The sequence below is a fragment of the Triturus cristatus genome, chromosome 3_2 (genome assembly GCF_964204655.1).
Source record: "Triturus cristatus chromosome 3_2, aTriCri1.1, whole genome shotgun sequence".
Lineage (NCBI taxonomy): Eukaryota > Metazoa > Chordata > Amphibia > Caudata > Salamandridae > Triturus > Triturus cristatus.
In genome coordinates, this window is record NC_140584.1 from 263,462,328 (window position 1) to 263,481,395 (window position 19,068).

The window sequence follows — 19,068 nt, forward strand, 5'->3', positions numbered from 1 at the left end:
GCTATATAAAACTCAGAGAAAAAAAACCCAAAACAAAATGTATCCAGTTTACAGAAATAACGAATGAAACTTTGATTAGTAACAGCATAAATCAATACAAAGTGTTCCATAAAGAAAACTTTCACGAAACTAGCTAAAGAACCTAATCTACCCTAAGGTAGGACCCGTCCCCTCTAGAAAAGAGCAAGATTTTCGGAGCATAGATAAAGACTAGAACGTCCCATAAAGGGTAGTTCTGGTAACTCCGCTGAGTTCCCTGCAGCTGCAGTAGCAACCATTAGAATACCAGTGATAGAGGAATGATCGCTGCAGTAGCATTGATCAAAGAAAAATTAGGATAAGGAAATAGAATAAGGTCCTCTTTAGCAATAGCTGTTGGTAACAAAGGGCAAGGATATAAAAAGCGACTCTCCAGTAGTAGTCATACGGGATCTCTTTTTCTATCTAGGAAAACGTAATATAATATATAAAATAACACAATAATGTCACGAAAATTAGTAGGTGTCTAAGTCTTTCCGTCCAATGGAAGCCTCTCAACTGATGTCAACATCCATTGCTTCTCGTCCTTATTCCCAAAGTAAACAGTTAACACTGCTACATAGTAAAACAGTATTAAAACCACTAGAAACATGGAGGAAAGTTCTCATGAGAGCCTTCTTACCTAAGCTAAGAGATTTGTTCAATGTCCCATTGTGAATACAAAACGCTAGTCAGATGCACCAAAACAAATCAATCAGTAATGTCCTAGTTAAGCATACATAAAATAACTCTAATTAATTATTCATTCTGATAGTCTATTAATTATGAGCTATGAGCAGAGTAGAAAAAAAGGCTTGGGCCTAGTTACAGGGGTACATTTATGAATGATAGCCTAGTACAATAGATTTTCTTCAAATTATTATTCGTATACTTGTAAAGCAAGCATGTTTCCCCTATGTGTGATTTAATTATGTATTCTTTAAGCAGAATTAAAATGCATTCTAATTGATTCCTACACGTTGTAAAGCAAGCACATTTTTCTTATGTGTTATTTTTCTGTGTAAAAACAGTTCTGCATGGTTTTAAATGCATTCTAAAGTATAATTCTAACATGGTCTGCAAGTCGAATTTTTTTTTTTTGATTCTTTCCTTACAATCCCTTACTTCTGATCATTTCTAAATCTTCACATAATTTTGTTTCATGTGCAGATTCAAGTCTAGTGAGCACTTTCATCCTCAGATGTCTCGTCTTTGCCTTTTTCATACTTAATCCTTTTGAAAATGTTCCTGTCTTTTGTGCATGAAATATTTACAGCTCAGATACAAGATATAAAGAAATTTCAAACAAAGCCCTACTGTTACTATTGGCATTAATATTGCTTTCAGTATGTCATTCCCTGCTGATGAAAAACAATCTGCAATTGTGCTCAGTCCTTTCCCCAAATTCTCATACAAAATTTGTGTTTGTGTTTCCAATTCACGAAATTCAGGTTCTAACCCTGAAATGTTCTTTGAATAACTTTCAATTTTCTTACTCTCGTCTGGTATACATGTACAGCAATGTGTTAATTTCAGCATGTGACCGACTCCTTCCTTCTCAGGGAGTAATATGTCTAAAGGAAGACGGTCCTGCAAAACCCTAAAACCGTATAGCAATTCATTCGTAGCTAAGTAAGAGTAAAACTCCAGAAGTGGTAGTTGCCATTTTCTCAACTACAGTAGCTAATTTCCTGATCTTTTCAACATTTATGAGGGCTCCTACAGGTGGTATCACTGCTCCAAATATGTTTCCTACTAAACAGGCACCTGTGCTTGTACTACATTTCTGTCTGTGTGCTGGTATTAATGTTAATGCCTCCAAACATGGTACAGCTTTTCTATTAGCATGCATAAATAGAAAGTTCCTTCCCAATCGGCAGGTAATAGGAAGTAAGCATTTTCTCCACAAATGTAATAAACCCCTGGAATTGTTTCCATCTCCCCGCAATACTTGCCGGGTATCCCCTGTCAGTTCAAATGTATGTTCACAAGTGGTGATCCCTACATGTCTAGTCCTTTTTTGGGTTCTTTTTATGTAAAAGCAAACCTTAACCATGTGTCCGCTGCCTAGTCTAAGTTTTGGATAAACCATTTTCTGTCTAAATTCATTCTCTTCTTACTTCCATACATACTCTACAACATCTCCTTTTATTGTCTGTAGCTTTTGACATGTTTATATATCTTTCCTCTTAAATTATAATATAAGCCTTTGCTACAGGTTGCATTAAGCAGATTAATTTGTTTTTGTAGCTTTTACGCAATCTACAGGTGTATGCAGAAGAAATATTACCAAGCGGCATCCATCATTTTTGCTTGCGTATGTAAATTCATGCCTTCCTTTAAAGTCACTCTGGATAGTACTAAATCATAATTAGAATAAAAGTATTCGAAATGTCCTCACCTATAAACTAGTGAAAGTAAAATGCTACAAGAAGGTGCATAATACAAAGGTATGTTATATGATGTCACCTGCTCAGAAACAGAAGTATTTAAGTGTGTGCAAACATAGCAATCCTTAACATCCCTGCAGTGGCAGCTCCTTGAGGGAGTGCTGTGGGTAGGTTAGGCGGGGTGGGGGGGGGGGTAGTAAACTCCAGCATACGACCGTACTGAGTGCAGTAAATAAATAAAAAGAATTACATTGCGCACGCTGCAATGCCAAATGGCACTCCCTCGAGGAGCAGCCACTGCATCCCTGGCAGTAGTGAATTCTTTTTTGTGTTTTTTTCCTAGAATATACATTAGAAGAGGAATTGTCTTCCTTGTAACTTACAAACATTTTAGTGAAAATACTATCCCCAATATTGTGTATGTGTGTACTAATTACATTTTTGCTTGAGGTATCTGAATCAAGTGTTAGGTAAAACCCTTTTAGTACTATTGTGATCATCATTACTGTATTACAAAAAACACACCCATGATATATTTGCATCTATTTATAATGCAACACATTGTTCTGAGTCAGTATTTGAATAGCTTGCTGTAAAGTGTTAGTAGACGATCTTCTTTAATCCTTTCACTGGGGAGAGGATGTAGCCCTATGGCTAGAGCGGTCAACCTCAGAGCTGGGGAACCAGGTTCGAGTCTCGGCAACGACGCTCAACCTCCTGTGATTCTGGGCAAATCACTTAATCTCTCTGTGCCTAACAAAACTGTGAGGCCGTTTCCTCCCGTACCAAGCTTTTTTTTTTGCTATTTGAGGTTGTTCACGCTTAGGCCTCTATAACTTTTTGTCCACAAAAGGTATCCACGGCAAATTTGCGTCCTTTTTTTTCTAACATCCCGCAGATTCTAAAGGTACCCAGGGTTTGTGTATTCCCTTCCGCTGACTTCACACCAGGAGGATTTGCGGTCTCTGTCCCTCTTTAATTTTTGTTTATCAGTTGTCCATGCCCCCCTTTTTTGTTACTTTTCAGGTTTTCTCCACTAGTGCTCTCTGAATCGTGATTATTGTACATACTGGTGTTCTCATTTTTTGGCCTACCTGGCTTACTGTACTTTCCCACGATGGAAAGCATTAGAACCTTTGGGTTCTCAGATGAAGATTTTGCGAGAATGATCGGCATAACTGCGGGGAGCGACAAACAGTTTTCCCTCTCTAAAGGGTTAGAGGGAGAATGGACTAAACTTCTCAATTTGAAGAAAAAATCTAAGCGCACTGAATTCCATGCAAACTTTATGCTGGAATACTTGAAGGCTGGAACGATTCCCATTGGACTAAGGGTCCGGAATATTCCTGGTCTCTTTGTTGAAATTAAACAATTTCTGGAAAAATGGGCCTTAATATCCAACAGGTGTTCCAGAGATTGGATGATGTTGATTATTGAAACCGCGAGAAAAGTTATAGCCATCTTGAATAAAGAAATAGATGAACTTGAAGCAAAACTGAAAAAAGATAACTCAGTTGAAATGGGAAAGAAAAAATTAGAAGGGATTGGCCTAGAACTAGATTCCTTCTCAGACTATCTTCTCAAGAGAAAAACGGACAAGCTTAGGAAGGACATCCGGCTATTTACGCAAGAACGTGCATATCCATACTTGGCTCCCAATTTCTATACCACCTCAGATAATTATACCCCACAGAGTGGCACCCCTAGATGGGGCAATAGAAGGGTTACGACCTTCTCTGATACCACGGACTCTGAAGGTGAGTGTCCCAGCAACTATGACCCCAACTATAACCCTAACTATCAGCCCAGACAAGAACCCTTTGAACGATCTGTCATGCCGAATCGTTTTTAGGCAACTGCCGGGGGAGTTTCCGTCCCAGAACACAGACCCCCCAACAGAGGAATTTCCATCAGGGTCAGGGTCAGCCAGAAATGTACATCCAGACACGACACCAGAAGTACTGGAAAACATAAGAAATATCCCTGTGTTTGACTTGTCCAGTTCTAATATTGATATGGAATCTGTGACGTTGTTATCCAGGGGTCTCTCTTTTGTCCCCTCTACCAATTTCAATAAATTTGAATTTTTGAAAGACTTACATCTATTTTTTCGTAAGATCAGATTAAAAAAATACTTCCTCACGAGACCCTCTCCTGATACTTCTGACAACTTATCGGGTCTGAGACCTCCATCTAATTTCACCCCTTCTCTGGATCTAGTTGGGTCTGAGGTAGGTATTTTTGAGAAGGCTGTTACTACAAAAATCAACAGAATCATAAAATACGTACCCAAACCTCCGTGTAATCTTTCCAAAGTTGAAAATTCCACATTGATTTCGCTGAAAGAGAATAAACAGCTTATGATTAAGCCATGCGACAAGGGTGGAGGCATTGTGATTTTTGACACTCCTATGTATGTAGAGAAAATGAATAGGCTTCTTGCTTCCACCAAACACTACAAACGAATCGTTAAGAATCCTGAACCTGCTTTAAAACAACGCATCTTGTCCATGGTAGGGACGGCAGTGGACATGGGATATATCTGTCCCACTGAAGCTGAGTTTTTGACTCCCAGCCATACCCGCATGCCCATCATCTACGGGGTCCCTAAGGCCCCTAAGAATGTTCTTGATCCGCCCCTTAGGCCCATTGTATCCACGATTGGATCTGCCACCAAGCCTCTTTCCAAATATAGTGACCGTTTTTTAAAACCATTGGTCAATAAACTAGAGTCCTTTGTTAAGGACACAGGTCATTTCATTTCCAAAATTGAGGGAACTCCCTACCATCCTGACAGGAAACTCCTGGTGACATTGGACCTGGAGTCCCTATATACCAATATCCCCCAAGAAGGAGCCTTAATGGTGATGCAAGAGATCTTGCTCTCTGAACCCGGGATAAATAATGCTTCTTTCATCATTAAATGCCTCAAAGTGGTGCTTAGTGAAAACTATTTTGAATTCAATCACTGCTATTTCCAACAGGTTCAGGGAGTAAGCATGGGGGCCTCTTGTGCCCCCAGTATTGCCTGTTTATACATGGGACACTTCAAGCAAGTCAACATCTACAATGAAATGGCCCCCTTCTATGAAAATGTTCGATCATGGTCTCAATTTATTGATGACATTTTTTTCATCTGGAAGGGGGACCATGTTTCACTAAATGATTTTATCCTATGGAATAATGCTGCAGACAGTAATCTTAAATTCACTGCCAATTCCAGCAACTGCAAATTGGAGTTTCTCGATGTCTGGATCAAGCACAACCAAAATGAACTCCATGTGTCTCTATTTGTTAAGCCCACTGCTAGAAATATGCTATTGGAGTATGGCAGCTACCATCCGCGCTGCCAAAGGGAGTAGCATTCCCTTCAGCCAGTTTCTTCTTATTCGAAGGAACTGCTCTGACATTAGGGACTTTCTTAAACAAGCAGATATTTTAAAAGAAAAACTTGCCCATCGTGGCTACCCCCACAGATTGATTAAAGATTCATTCAAACGGGCTAGATATTTCAATCGTGACTCCATGTTTTCACTTAAGAAAACCAAATCCATGGACAAATTGGTCTGTGTGACCAAGCATTCCAACATTGATCACAAACTGAGACAGACTGTTAACTCGTGTTGGTACCTCCTTAACAAGGGCCATGGTGATGACATACTCCCCAAACCCATTTTTGCTTTCAAAAGAAATAAAAATCTCAGAAATCATTTAGTGAGAGGTAGGATGCTGGAGCCACCTTCCATGAACCAAAAAGCCATTGAGGGCGCTGGACCCATTAAAGGTAACCATCGCTGTGGCAATTGTCAGGCATGTTCCAACGCCCTTGTGGGCGATACCATCAACACTCCTGAGCGCACAGTCACCCTTTCTAAAATGACGAATTGCCGGACCTCTAACATTATCTATATCATCATTTGCCCCTGTGACCTTGCATATGTTGGAGAAACGGTGCGTGAGTGTAAGACCAGAATTGGGGAACACAAGTCTAACATCCGAACAAAAATACTCTTTGCTCCTCTGGTCTGCCATTGGCTCGAGAGAAATCATTCTCAAAAGGACCTTAAATGGTCCATCCTGGAAAAAATTGTTGTAAATCCTGGTGATGATCCTATACTCATTCGGAGAAAAAGAGAAGTATTTTGGATTTATTTACTCAATACTGTCAACAAGGGCCTTAACGAACATTGCCCCTGGGAGAATGCGATAATATAATTTCGGCCCCCCCCCCCCTAGGTTTTTCTTTCTCTCGGGCGAGATTTTTATGTCCACCCTAGGATTTTTGATTTCTTTTTCCACATACCATGTTTTGTTTCTTGGTTAATTTCTATTTACATATTGAGCAGGCCTTCTTTTTATGTCAGAACTAGCTTTCTCACTTTTTTCAAAACAACTCCCTGTATATATTTGGACGGGCACCCGATCCTCGTTTTTGCTTTTATTTTGTCTATATTGACGAACCAAAAAAATAAATAAAGAAATATTCCTTTCTTGGCAGCTGGGGCTTGCTGATTGTTTATCTTTGCCCTTGTTTTCTATTTCAATTTTTATTTTTTATTTATTTTCTGCGAACTATGGCCTTCATGGATTGTGATATTCTTTTCAATTGATAGGAGTTAATGGCATATGATGCTCCCAATGATAACTGTTGTCATATGGTGTACTTAACTCCTGTGTGAATTGCATCCTTTCAAGATGGCCACTACATTATTGCGGAAAGCGTTTTTCTCCGCAGTCCTGTTTCTATTTCCATTCTTCAAATGACGTTGAGCGTCCATTGGTCTACCGGGGCCCGGAAATTGCTGATATTCCTCTGGTTCTCGCCTTCCATGCTATGCCCGATTTTCGAGAACGAAGGCTACGGGGCAGTCGGAAACCTTTCCTCATCTGGAATTGGTCATTTGGACTCACAGGTAACTTTAATCCAGTTTGAGGGATTTAATCTTCATCGCTTTATAAAAATCTTTTTTTAGCAATAGTGTCTCTCACAGTTGGGCGCCATTTGGGTTTCCCCTTGCAGGGTATTGTAGATGGCCTCCCTGTAGTTTCGAGCATGCGGATGACTTTTCTAATATCATACCCGGCATAGGACATTGAAACGAGTAATACGCTATGGATTATTGGTTATATCTACGAGCTTTTCACGTCCATAGACTTGTGTGGCGATACCTTATTTTTAAATAGTGGCTTCAGGGTCTTCTTTAGTCTGGTGTCAATCTAGTAGACACCATGATGAGGGAGCCTCGTCTAACCTTGCTATTTACCTGTGGGGCTATTTATCTCTCCCTGATGACACCCTGTTTTCTATCTATGCTCCGTAGAACTATAGTCCGGACTTTGGCACCAAACCCAATCGCTATCTGCAGTACCCTGATCTTATCGTTTGAAGCGACAATCCCTTCTACCCCCTCTTTTGTGGACTTTAACCACATTTTTTCATCCGATTGGACCTTATTGGACCCTGAATGGTAGGTGTATGTTTCGGTTTTTTTTATCCAATGTACACGCTGTTGCACCTATATATATTTTTTCGGATTCGTCGTTTAAAATCGCTATCTTAAATTGATGTCATAGATATCCGTTGGAAATTATTGTTCTATTCCGAAGCATAGGAAGTCTCCGGAGAATATTTGAACTGCCCCATATTTGATACAATCAGGTATTAGTGGACCCATTTGCGCTAACTTGTTATTCACACTCTACCTCACTTTGCATAAATGTATGTGAGATACACCCTCCCTACTTTAAAAAAATCCTCACTGTGCATGTTCTCTTATTCTCCTATTTTCACTTTCTCTATTTGCCCTATTGTATTTGGATTCTTTGGTTAATGGTTCTTTACTTGGGCGCTACTTATTATTATTTTTTCTCTGGCAACAGCCCTACCACTGCCCTTGGCCGGTTTTTCTCTATATCGTTTTCTCTGTAATTGTTTTTGGTGGCGCATTCTATTCCGTTTTTATTCTTAGAAAATCGCATCATGATAGGTTTGAATCTTTGTTCACACACCGGTGTTAGATGCCTAGTTTAAAATCTGAGTCTTTGCAAAATAAAGCTTTGATCTCTCTAATGTATATTTGGCTGTATATCTATAGTCTATACTTTAAAAAAAACAAACCTTTTTTATATATTAAAAAAAATATTTCTTCGTAATTTTAGGTGTGTTTGTCCCACACCTCTTGTCCATCTTGCCCTGATGAAGGTGTAGCCCCGACTGGGGCCAGGCACTGAAACGCGCGTTAGCGTTTTCATTGCTGCTGGGTAGATGGACCATCTCCACCCATATATATCCTGTGGACGACAACTATGAACTTGCATTCTAACTATTTATTTGGCAATTGTTCCATCGCGATTCACATTGTTTAAGTGTATAAGATTTCCTGTGTGCAGTATAAATGATGATACTCATTGAGTTGGTTTGTGTGACAGTATGGTTGTGTTTTTTTGAATGAGGCTGTGGGACTTTGTGTTTGAATTTACTTGATGATGAAATTTGCTTTTACTATATATGTATTTTGTATCTATTTGATTTAATGATTTTTGACTATTAGAAAAATAAAAATGATAATTTTGTTTAATTAAACAATTCCATTCGTGTCTGCACCGATGTGTGATTAGTCTATCCCAGGATCCTCCCCTAGGGCCTCTATAAATTATTGCGGCAGGTTAATCCCTTTGATCGGTTATTCCCTTGGAGGGGACCGATACATTAGCTAAAATACAGCTAAATCTTGTTTTTGGGGGGGGGGGAAAATAAGACAAAAGTGCTTCAAGGAAAGCATCTGGTTTTATCGTTGCGCATGGTATCAATGGAGGGTTTGTGGTGCTATATTCATCATCTCCCAGCTTTCAGGATGAAGCAGACTTTTGTCAGAAAACCTCATTTTTCAACACAGTTTCGGCATTTTACTGGGACATAGCCCATTGTTCCTATTTTTCATGTCTTCAAACTCCTTCCATTAAGTGGCAAAAATGGGTGTGAGATCAATGGTGGATCCCGTAAAGCTATACATTTCTGAAAAGTAGACAACATTCCAAATTCAGCAAGGTTCATTTGTGTATGTTCTTTAAGGTTTACTGTGGAAATTAACAGTTTAAATGAAAAAATATTGAAATGCATTTGGAAAAAAACAGCCATTTATGCCTAGGTTTTCACCTGTAACTTCTTCTAACTATGGCATATTTTCAAAGGCAATATACCGATGCAGCTGCTGGACCTTTGTGGTTCCAGGGATATTCAGTGTTTGTTGGTTCATCAAGAACCCAAGGTACCCAGAGACAATAACTGAGCTGCACCGTACAGAGGTTTTTCATTGTGTACCGGATATACAGTAATTCATTTGGTAAAATAGAAAGAGTGAAAGATAGGTATCAAGGAAACCTATGTATTTCCAAAATGAGAACAATATGTGGAGTTTAAAAACAGTGGTTATTTGCACATCTCTGAATTTGTGGGTACCCATGTGAATTAGAGGGCATATTTCAAAATAACTTCTTTTTTACACACTGTCTTACATTTGGAAGGCACAAAGGCAAAGAAAGACAACTGTTAATAACATTTCTTCCACTATTCTGTGTTCCCCAAAGTCTCCCAAAGAAGAGGGTACCTCACTTGTGTGGGTAGGCCTAGTGCCCGTGACAGAGAATGGCCCAAAACACAACGTGGACACATCATATTTTTCCACACAAAACGGACCCATTTTTTGCAATGTGCCTACTCAGATCTAATAGTGACTGGGGGTGCCTGTAACACAGGCTATGCTCTCTCCGCCTTTTTCCACCATCACGGCGGCTGCACATGCGGGTCCACTCCCTCTTCGACAATGTAAACTGGTGGAGCCCTAGGCCCCCCTACAGTAATAAAGATGACACAGACACTAAATTATGCTAATTGGAACTGGCCCTCGACATGTGCGCCCTGCCCCTTTTGTTGCCATGATCACATGTCCTGTAACTCCTGTGTTGGATGGGTGTGGTGTAAGCCAACCCTCGACGAGTGGCTGGCACAGCAAACACTAGACCAGTGACCAGCAGGTCACTACACAGCAGGCATGGGTTGCTTTGCTTTGATTGACAGTTCACACTTGTTGTACGAGGAGGGAGGGACATGAACAGACTCTAGGTGCTATTTCTTTGCTGGCTGCATAGTATGTGCATCTTGAAAGCGTGTTCTTTCGGGCAGCGTGGGAACAAGTACATTGTGTTATATTGATATTTACTTTTTACTTAATCATATGTCGGGGCAGAACTGAATATGCATTTGAGCCTAACAAGCAGTTAATTGAGTGGAAAATCCTTTCAACTATGACTGTAAAACACTAAGAGAATGGCAGGTGCGTTTGCCTTTTAATAAAGGTTAAGTGATGTTAATTGGATGGTGTAGGATACGGTTTTGTAATTTCATACTGAAAAAAAGCAACTGTTCTACATATTTCAAAGAATGTAAAACCTGGCGCGCATATGTTATTATTTGTATAACTTGAGCTACTGCTATCCCTTTTGCATAGAAACTGTTTTACTTCAAGCCAAAAAAGGAAACAGCTAAAGCATTACAGCAAGACAACTGTGACATTTCTCTCTCCTGGTGCGAAACATGCAAGGGCTTATTTACAAGCCACTTGCGTCGCTGGTGAGCCACGTTGCGTGACGCACTGGTGGCGCAACCTGCTGCGTGATACTTACAAGCACACGTAAAGCAACCCTGCATGGCTTTACATGTGCTTGTAAATATCTCCCCTTTTCATGTAACACTTTACGTGTTAAGAGCATGATTTGGGTGTTGCTCTGGGTGTTCCCACGCAACACCCATGTCCACTGATGCATTTCCAGATTTATGAGCAATCGTAAACCTGGAAATGAGTCAGAATGCTATACCACCCCCAGGGTGACATAGCGAGGCTGCGTGCTCGAATTTACAGCACGCATTGGAAATCACCTCAATTGATTGTTTTTGTGGAGGAAGATGCCTCCCCCGCGGGGGGTGGGGATGCTGGCAAACAATTTCTCAGTATGACGCCCCAGCGGCAAACGTCTGCGGGGGGGGGGGCTTGCTGTTGCCGCCCCGAGACGGCAGGTGATAATGGGGGGAGGCCGCCGCCCCAAAAACTTGTGCCGCCTATTCCAGCCCCCCTAGCTACACCACTGTGCAAGGGTGCCTGCATCGGTGCATGGCAGCAGTTTCTAATTCTAATTATAGCAAGGGTTAACCAAATCACACCTTTCATTTTCCTTAGACAGATTTTACCAGGAATTAGACCTGCTAAAAATTGTCCAGGGGAAAATGGTTGGCAAAATGTCTTATATTGACCTACAGAACCAAGAATTGCTGGTGAGTACGTCAGCCAACAAATAGTCTTGTCTTGAGAAATGGTACTTATTGTGTGCGGTAATTAGCAATCATTTTCTGTAAAACTCAAAATGTAGTTGAAATATTAGGATCTGCAAGCCGATGGCATGCCAGCACGCTGGAGCTGTTTCAATTGTAAAAGTGTTGCCTTTTTAAGAGACTTCAACAAAGCCTACAACACATGTCAATTATTAATCATCTCTCCTTCTGCGTCGTTGTAACACGGAGGTTGGGAGCAGGGTTGTTTCCTAACCCATGTCAATGGTTCCTTAACATTTCTAAGCCTGTTAATTCTGTTCTCAGACTTATTTGCCTACCTTTTGCCTTTTGGCCTAACATCTCACCGCCATACCACCGACCCTCAAAGAGCTTGCCAGCAGCTTGCCAGCACCATGGCCAAGTTATTGTACCTCCCTTAGTTTTCTAATGCTAAATTTAAAAAAACGTTATCCTTACCTAAAAGTCAAACAACAAACACAATCAAATCACGGCTTGCCTTCCCTTCTGTATGGCTACCACACCCTCTCAACCTGCCATAAGTCCAACCTCCCAAATCCATTATTGTCTCTTTCTCTGCATACCTAGTCCATACATTTTTGTTGCCGCCCCGTTAGAAATAGAATGTGTGTCGTGTTCCATCCAAGGATAAAGCTACTTTTAAAAAGACCTCCTCTTTTGGTTTCAGCTCAGTTGAAGGTCCAACAGGTCCATCTCCTCCTTTGTGGAACTAAATTTTAAATCTATCCCCCTCCCTGGGCTGCTCACTCTGGAAAGGGGAATTCAGGTTTTTTGTTATGCACATTTCACTCTAATGACCTGTGGTGCTTCAGACATAAGACAAAAATGGACAACTTGAATAGAATCTTAAAATAATTATAATATAGTGAAGGTATATTTACATGACTATAGAGCCCATGAGGAATAGAACGGTTTGGAGAACATAAAGAATTAATAGAAGGATCCAAAAGGACTGAATAATACTTGTTGGAACTGGCACTTACTGGTTGGCTGACGCAATCCCCCCAGTCAGGCAGAACCTACCACTCCCATCAGTGGCGGGTGATTACACACACACTGTATAACCTGCGCTCAACCTTGGGTAGCTTGGCACTGAGCAATCAGGCTTATTGAAGAGGCAATGTGTAAAGTATTGGCACAGCACTCACATCACAAAAGAGTCTTCTCATGTCATGTACGTACATAACGTTTGTATTCAACACACACATAATAATCAACATAACATGAACATCATGTATTTCTGGGCATAAATTACATTGGGAGTTATTTCTAGCAATACTAGGCCCAGCCGTGTTCGAATGACATCAGCAATATGTACACTTGGGAACCTATTCTACTCCCCCCCCCACCGGCACCCTTGTGTAACACGTTGTCCACCCCAGGCCTACCCTTCCAATTATTATAAGCCAATACCACACAGTTAGATGATACATCTCGGGTTAAAACGACATCAGAAATATGTACATATACAGAATTATACCACTTTTTAGCAGCACTGCAGGCCGATGCCACACAGGTAAAACCAATGTCATGCAAAATGCTTTTCTTGCGAGAAATCAATTTACAAGGCAAATCGCTGCCAGTGTCGTGAATCACAGGTGGCTCACCTATTGTCAGTCTCCCACAGACACTCACTCCACAACGCTACGCAAAGGATATCACGCAGGTCCGTACGTAACACATTTGCACACATACACACCAAGCACCCATATGTGGTGGCACTGATATTCAGTAGGTCATTCTGTAACTCGGTGCAGACCGCATGGCCCTAAGCCTCCCTCCAACTCACCCTGACTATCCTACACCCCCTGATTAGAGACACTCTGTCCTGCCCCCGGGCAGTAGGCCACACACGGCTGAAGTCACTCTTAGTCAGGGTCCCAGGAAAACAGGTGAGGATAGGTATTAGGATTAATTTGGAGGCAGTTGTTAGAAGGGGGTTGGCAGCCACTCAAGAAGTTCACCCACAGGATGCAGAGCAGGAACGGGCTTAGGGCAATAATCAATCACACCAAAGGGGTCCAAAAGGGCCTTTCAGCATCAGCCCAGTTTTGCAGAGCACAGGGGATTTCACACAGTCTCTTGACCCACTTCCGATAGTTCTCAGAAGCATTCCTCTAGCTCAGTCAATCACTCTCACCACCAAGGCCCAAGCCAGGTAATACTACCTGGCAACAAATTATCATTGGGGCAGGCCGGGTGAAGAGAGGGCAGTTGGTCCGCCATGTTGAGGGCCAGAAAGGGAACAAACGGGGAATGGAGAATAAAGCAGGGGAGGAGACTTCTTGGAAGGAGGAGGCATCCCACCAGGTTTACGTCGATCAGAGTTGCACCCAGGAAATCCAGGCACAATGTCTGGTGCACAATGAAATGGGTCCCACACAATGAAGAGTTGCACAATCAGTACCTACCAGCAGTGGCGCAAAGAAACTTGAGGGGGCCCCCATGCAAAGTACATGGAGGGGCCCCCCTCTGGACTTAGGAGCTCTCAGGCCAGGGTACCATACTGAGGGGGCCCCATAGCTTGGGCTCTCCTCTGCACTGCAGGGGCTGTGGGGTCCTTTGTTACACTACTGCCTCCGGGGAAGTGAGGCACAACATCCGGGGCATGTGGATATTGGTCGCACCAGACAATCCAGGCACAATATCTGGTGCGCAATGTTATGAGTCGCACCAGATTTTTCCGGTCACACATGACAAGGAGTTGCAAATTCCCTAGCTCCCTGGAAATGAGGCACAACATCAAGTGCGCATTGATATTGGTCGCAGCAGACAGTTCCGGTCACGCACACAGGTGCATGTTCGGGAATACATCATTGTAGGAAAGTAGGATCTGCTTCTTATGGTTACCCCCCCCTTTTTGCTTGATGTTACACTGTTTTTGACTAGTCTGACTTGGATCCTGCTAATCAGGACCCCAGTCTATCTGCTTTCTCCTTAAAATGTTATGCATGTACTTCGGTACAGTCTAGATTGGATCCTGGGGTACCCTTGTCAGTCCCTAGTATATTGTACACATGTACCCAGGACATAGGTACCCCAGAGGCCTCCCATTGGCTGAAGCTTGTATTATGCCACCCAGAGAGGCTATGCAAAATGGAAATACAGGTCTGCCATTGCAGCCTGTGTAAGTTGGTGCCTACACCACTTACGACAGATATAGGTTTACTATATCTATAGGTCTCTACACTTAAAACCTATAAGTCACCCCTATAGCAGGCCTTAACAATCCTGAAGGCAGGGTGCTGGATTTTATGTGAGAGGATGCCCCTGCATGAGCAGAGCCCCTCTGCAGCCTTCGGAGACCATTCTCCCGGGTTGTCTGTGACACAGCCAGATATATAGGTAGAGGTGCATTATAACCTTGCGGTAAATGCTATTTAGAAAACGGCTGAAACAAAACATGTTGTGTTTGGTATCAAACACCTTGGAATCATACCTCCACACTGGTAACCGGTGTGGTAGGTATGATTCGAACCCCTCGAGAGCAAGCTTTGTGGGTCCCTGGTCTTCCCAGTACCAGCCTTCTCGACCCGGACAGCACAAAATGGATGCTGCCGACCAGAGACACATTTCTGCCCTCCGGCTGCTGAGCCAAGCTCGAGCGGAGGAAGGCAGCACAAGAGGCATCCTGTCACAGGGAGGTGTGACCACCTCCCAGACAGGATTTAGTGTATTGGAGCTGGGTTGGTGCACTTCCAAAGTGCCTGAAAATCTGCACGAGGGGCACATTTGGTGTCCCTGTGCATAGTCCAGCTCAAACCAGTTCTGGGAGCCATTGGCTCCTGCTCTGGTGCGAAACTGGACAAAGGACATGGGTGTAACCACCCCCCTGTCCTGAACCTCTCCTGGGAGGGTTCCCTGAATCTGTCCAACCCTCTCCCGTGGGTACAAAAGGGCTTACCGGGCTGTAGGACCCTAGATTCGACGTGGACAAGATTCTGAACAAGAAACCACTGACCTTTGAATTGTCTGGACACTCTGGACTTCTCCGGACTTCGACTGGGCCTGAATTTGTCTCTCTTTCCAGACAGGAGGCGATTCATATTACACGTTACGAAGCCAGCTGACTCTCACTCGCGTTTTATTCTAACTCTATACAAACAGAGGGGAGACGTGTACCTCGCTCATGTAGCTAAATTGTGCGTACTGACAGACGCCCTCTTTCGTACATTGGATAGCGAGTAGCAGTTCTCGATCTGAGTGAATATATCCTAAGGAACCCTCCTGTGTGATTCCTTCAAAATATATTGTGTCCCAACTGCATAGTGGACCTCTGTCAAGGGACTGTTTAAACAATCGATTTTACATCCTGAAGATGGTCTGACGGACAGTTTAGCCACAGCAAACCGAAACGTCGACCTTTTCATCTATTTCCCCAACATTTATTGTATAATAGTGATTGTTTTCTGTGTTTTCAGATCCGTTACTTGTTAGATTATGTGGAATTGATGTTTATGTTCATGATTTGTAGGTGGTTTTGCACATCCTCTATCATGATGCTTTGTTATGTTTGAATGTACCCTGTCTAATTTTTGTTTATATTTAAAAATGTGGTATTTTTGGAAAATATATACTCCCATGCTTTATAAATTTCTTTTTACACATTTAATGTATATGCCTTTAGTAGTTTCACATATGTATAGATTTTTCAGGGGTTCAAGACCGCTTGGTGTTGAACATAAAAGCATGTACTTGTATCTCATATCAGAGTAAGAATTTTCAAACAAAATCCCTTGTAGGCATCTCCTTACTCATTATCAATTTGATTGCCCAAGCCTCCAAGGGTAAATTAGTTTCCCCACTTTCTTATACTATTCTTTACAAGGCAGCGTTGGGCCACGTTAAGTGGCTTAACGTCTCCTTGTTGATAAGACGAAGCCCCTATCGCCACCACAAAGGTGTGAAAAATGACATTGTGGTGCCAATAGGGGCTTGTAAATATGCCCTTTTGTGTTTTGTTAAAATCTGTAGATTATGCAGCAGATGATGGATTATGTGGTGAATGTGGCAAATCCATAATTATGTGGAAAAACACTGGTTGCACAGGTGCATAATGCCAGTGGTCCTGATAATATGTGACTTGTGATACACCTAGTCAATTTTGATAAAGAGATGATATCATACCTTAACTGTAATTACTTATTACAGTTGAGTTCTGACTTCACAATGCCTGCTGCCAGAGCCAGCAGCCGAAAAGAAATGTATGTCAGGTCAGCATAATTCAGGCAGCTCTTTAAAGAAAAACAAAATGTTGCTTTTTGTTCTTCTGCTCTGATTTCCTAACTTACAGTGACAAGAAGAAAAGAGATATTTATGACAAAAACATTTTGGCCACTCCTACAGCTACTCCATATTTTTTTAAACTGACTCTTATAAAACTCCTTCTAATATCATTTTGCAACAAAAATCTAACAGCTTTTTTGATGTGTTAAATGTTGCACTGGAAATTCTATTGTTATTAGTCGTCAGGTTTGCAAACATACCCTGTCTTTGATATGAAAGAGCTACCCACAAAGGATTTAAGTAGTTTGTGGGTAAGGTGACTGTGTGACAAGGTATTATGTGGGATTGAGTATCCGTTGACGTACATGATAAGGGTATTGCATTGCATGTCACATCAGAGTTCTATAACCTCTATATAGTCATGGAACTTCTGAGCACCTTGCAATGTCCTTATAATAAATGACAGGGTGAACATTTTTCCATATATATGTGTATATTACCTACTGGCGGTCGCCAGTAGGTAGTTATAGTTAGGACCCTATTTCCATAGGAAAACCGCAACATTCTATTTGGAATAACTTTGGCGCCGGTCGACGAATCCTCGTGAAATTTTCAAAATAGGTGGGGCGCTACGCTCCGCTCCTACCCTGAAAGTCTCGGGGGGATTCGTCAAGCGGGGGCTGAGAAAAAAGGGGGGTCCCAAAACGTGTTTTTCCCATGCATTTTTCCATAGGACCTTTAGACACAGCTACAGCCCGAACGGCTGAACAGAGTTACTTGAAATTTGGCAGAGAGGTAGTCCTCAGGTCAAGGAAGTGCCTTTTGTAGGTCTGGTGTAAATCTGTTCAGTAGTTCCTGAGAAAATAGCATTTAAATCAATATATATATCTGAGCCAGCTTACGGTGCGCTTACCGTGCGCTTACGGTAAGCTTACCGTACGCGTACGGTGCCGTGCGCGAGCGCGAATCTGATTGGCTGTTAGATCTTAGTAAACATTCGAATCGGTCGAAACCAGGAAGCGGCGGCCGCCATTTTCTCTCTCGCACTCTGAAGGGGGGTTGAAAACCAAAGGCCAAAAACATGTAAAGGTGCTGTTTAGACAGCTCCTAAGCACCTAGCCATGATGAAGGAGTCCCCAAAGATCCCCCAACGCCAAAAAGGCAATTTTAATTTTTTTGAAAATTTCGCCGATTACGCTTACCGTACGCGTACGGTAAAAATTATTTAAAAAAAAAAAAACTATCCATACTCTCCCCACCCCGTGTGCAAATGGTGCCCGAAGAGCACCATTTGTGCACGGCATCTGAAAGTTGCAGAAAAATTAAAAGATTACCTTTCACAACGAAGCGCATAATATGTCCTCCATGTGCGCACGGTGCGCGAAGCGCATCGTGCGTACATGGCCCATCTAGCGTAACGTGGGCACGCGGTGCGCGTAGCGCACCTTGTGCCCACCGTGCGTGCATGGCACTAACTGTGTAAAGTGGGCGCGCGGTGCGCGAAGCGCACCGCGTGCTCACTGTGCGCGCACGGTGCGCAAAGCGCACCGTGCGCGCACGAAACGAACTGCGTTAAGTGGGCGCGCACGCCACGAATGGCGTAAAGTAACTTAGCATTTAAAAAAACGTACAAATTCACTGAAAAAACCATAGGTTTCACACACGTTATAGTTAGGAATTAGCATTTAAAAAACCTTGCAAATTCAGTGAAAAAACCATAGGTTTCACACATGTTATAGTTAGCTGGACATTTTACTGATAAAAAACCATTGAAATTCCCCCGTTATAGTTAGTGCAGGCAACTATAACTCACGCGACCGCAATCCTCTGCTGATGACATATGTGTCTTTATGAAAAAAAAATATTTGTAATATATGTATAGCTAAAATTTAATGGAAGAAGACATGGGCAAATAAGTGTCTAAATACAGTATTAGCATCAGCAGAGGATTGCGGTCGCGTGAGTTATAGTTGCCTGCACTAACTATAACGGGGGAATTTCAATGGTTTTTTATCAGTAAAATGTCCAGCTAACTATAACATGTGTGAAACCTATGGTTTTTTCACTGAA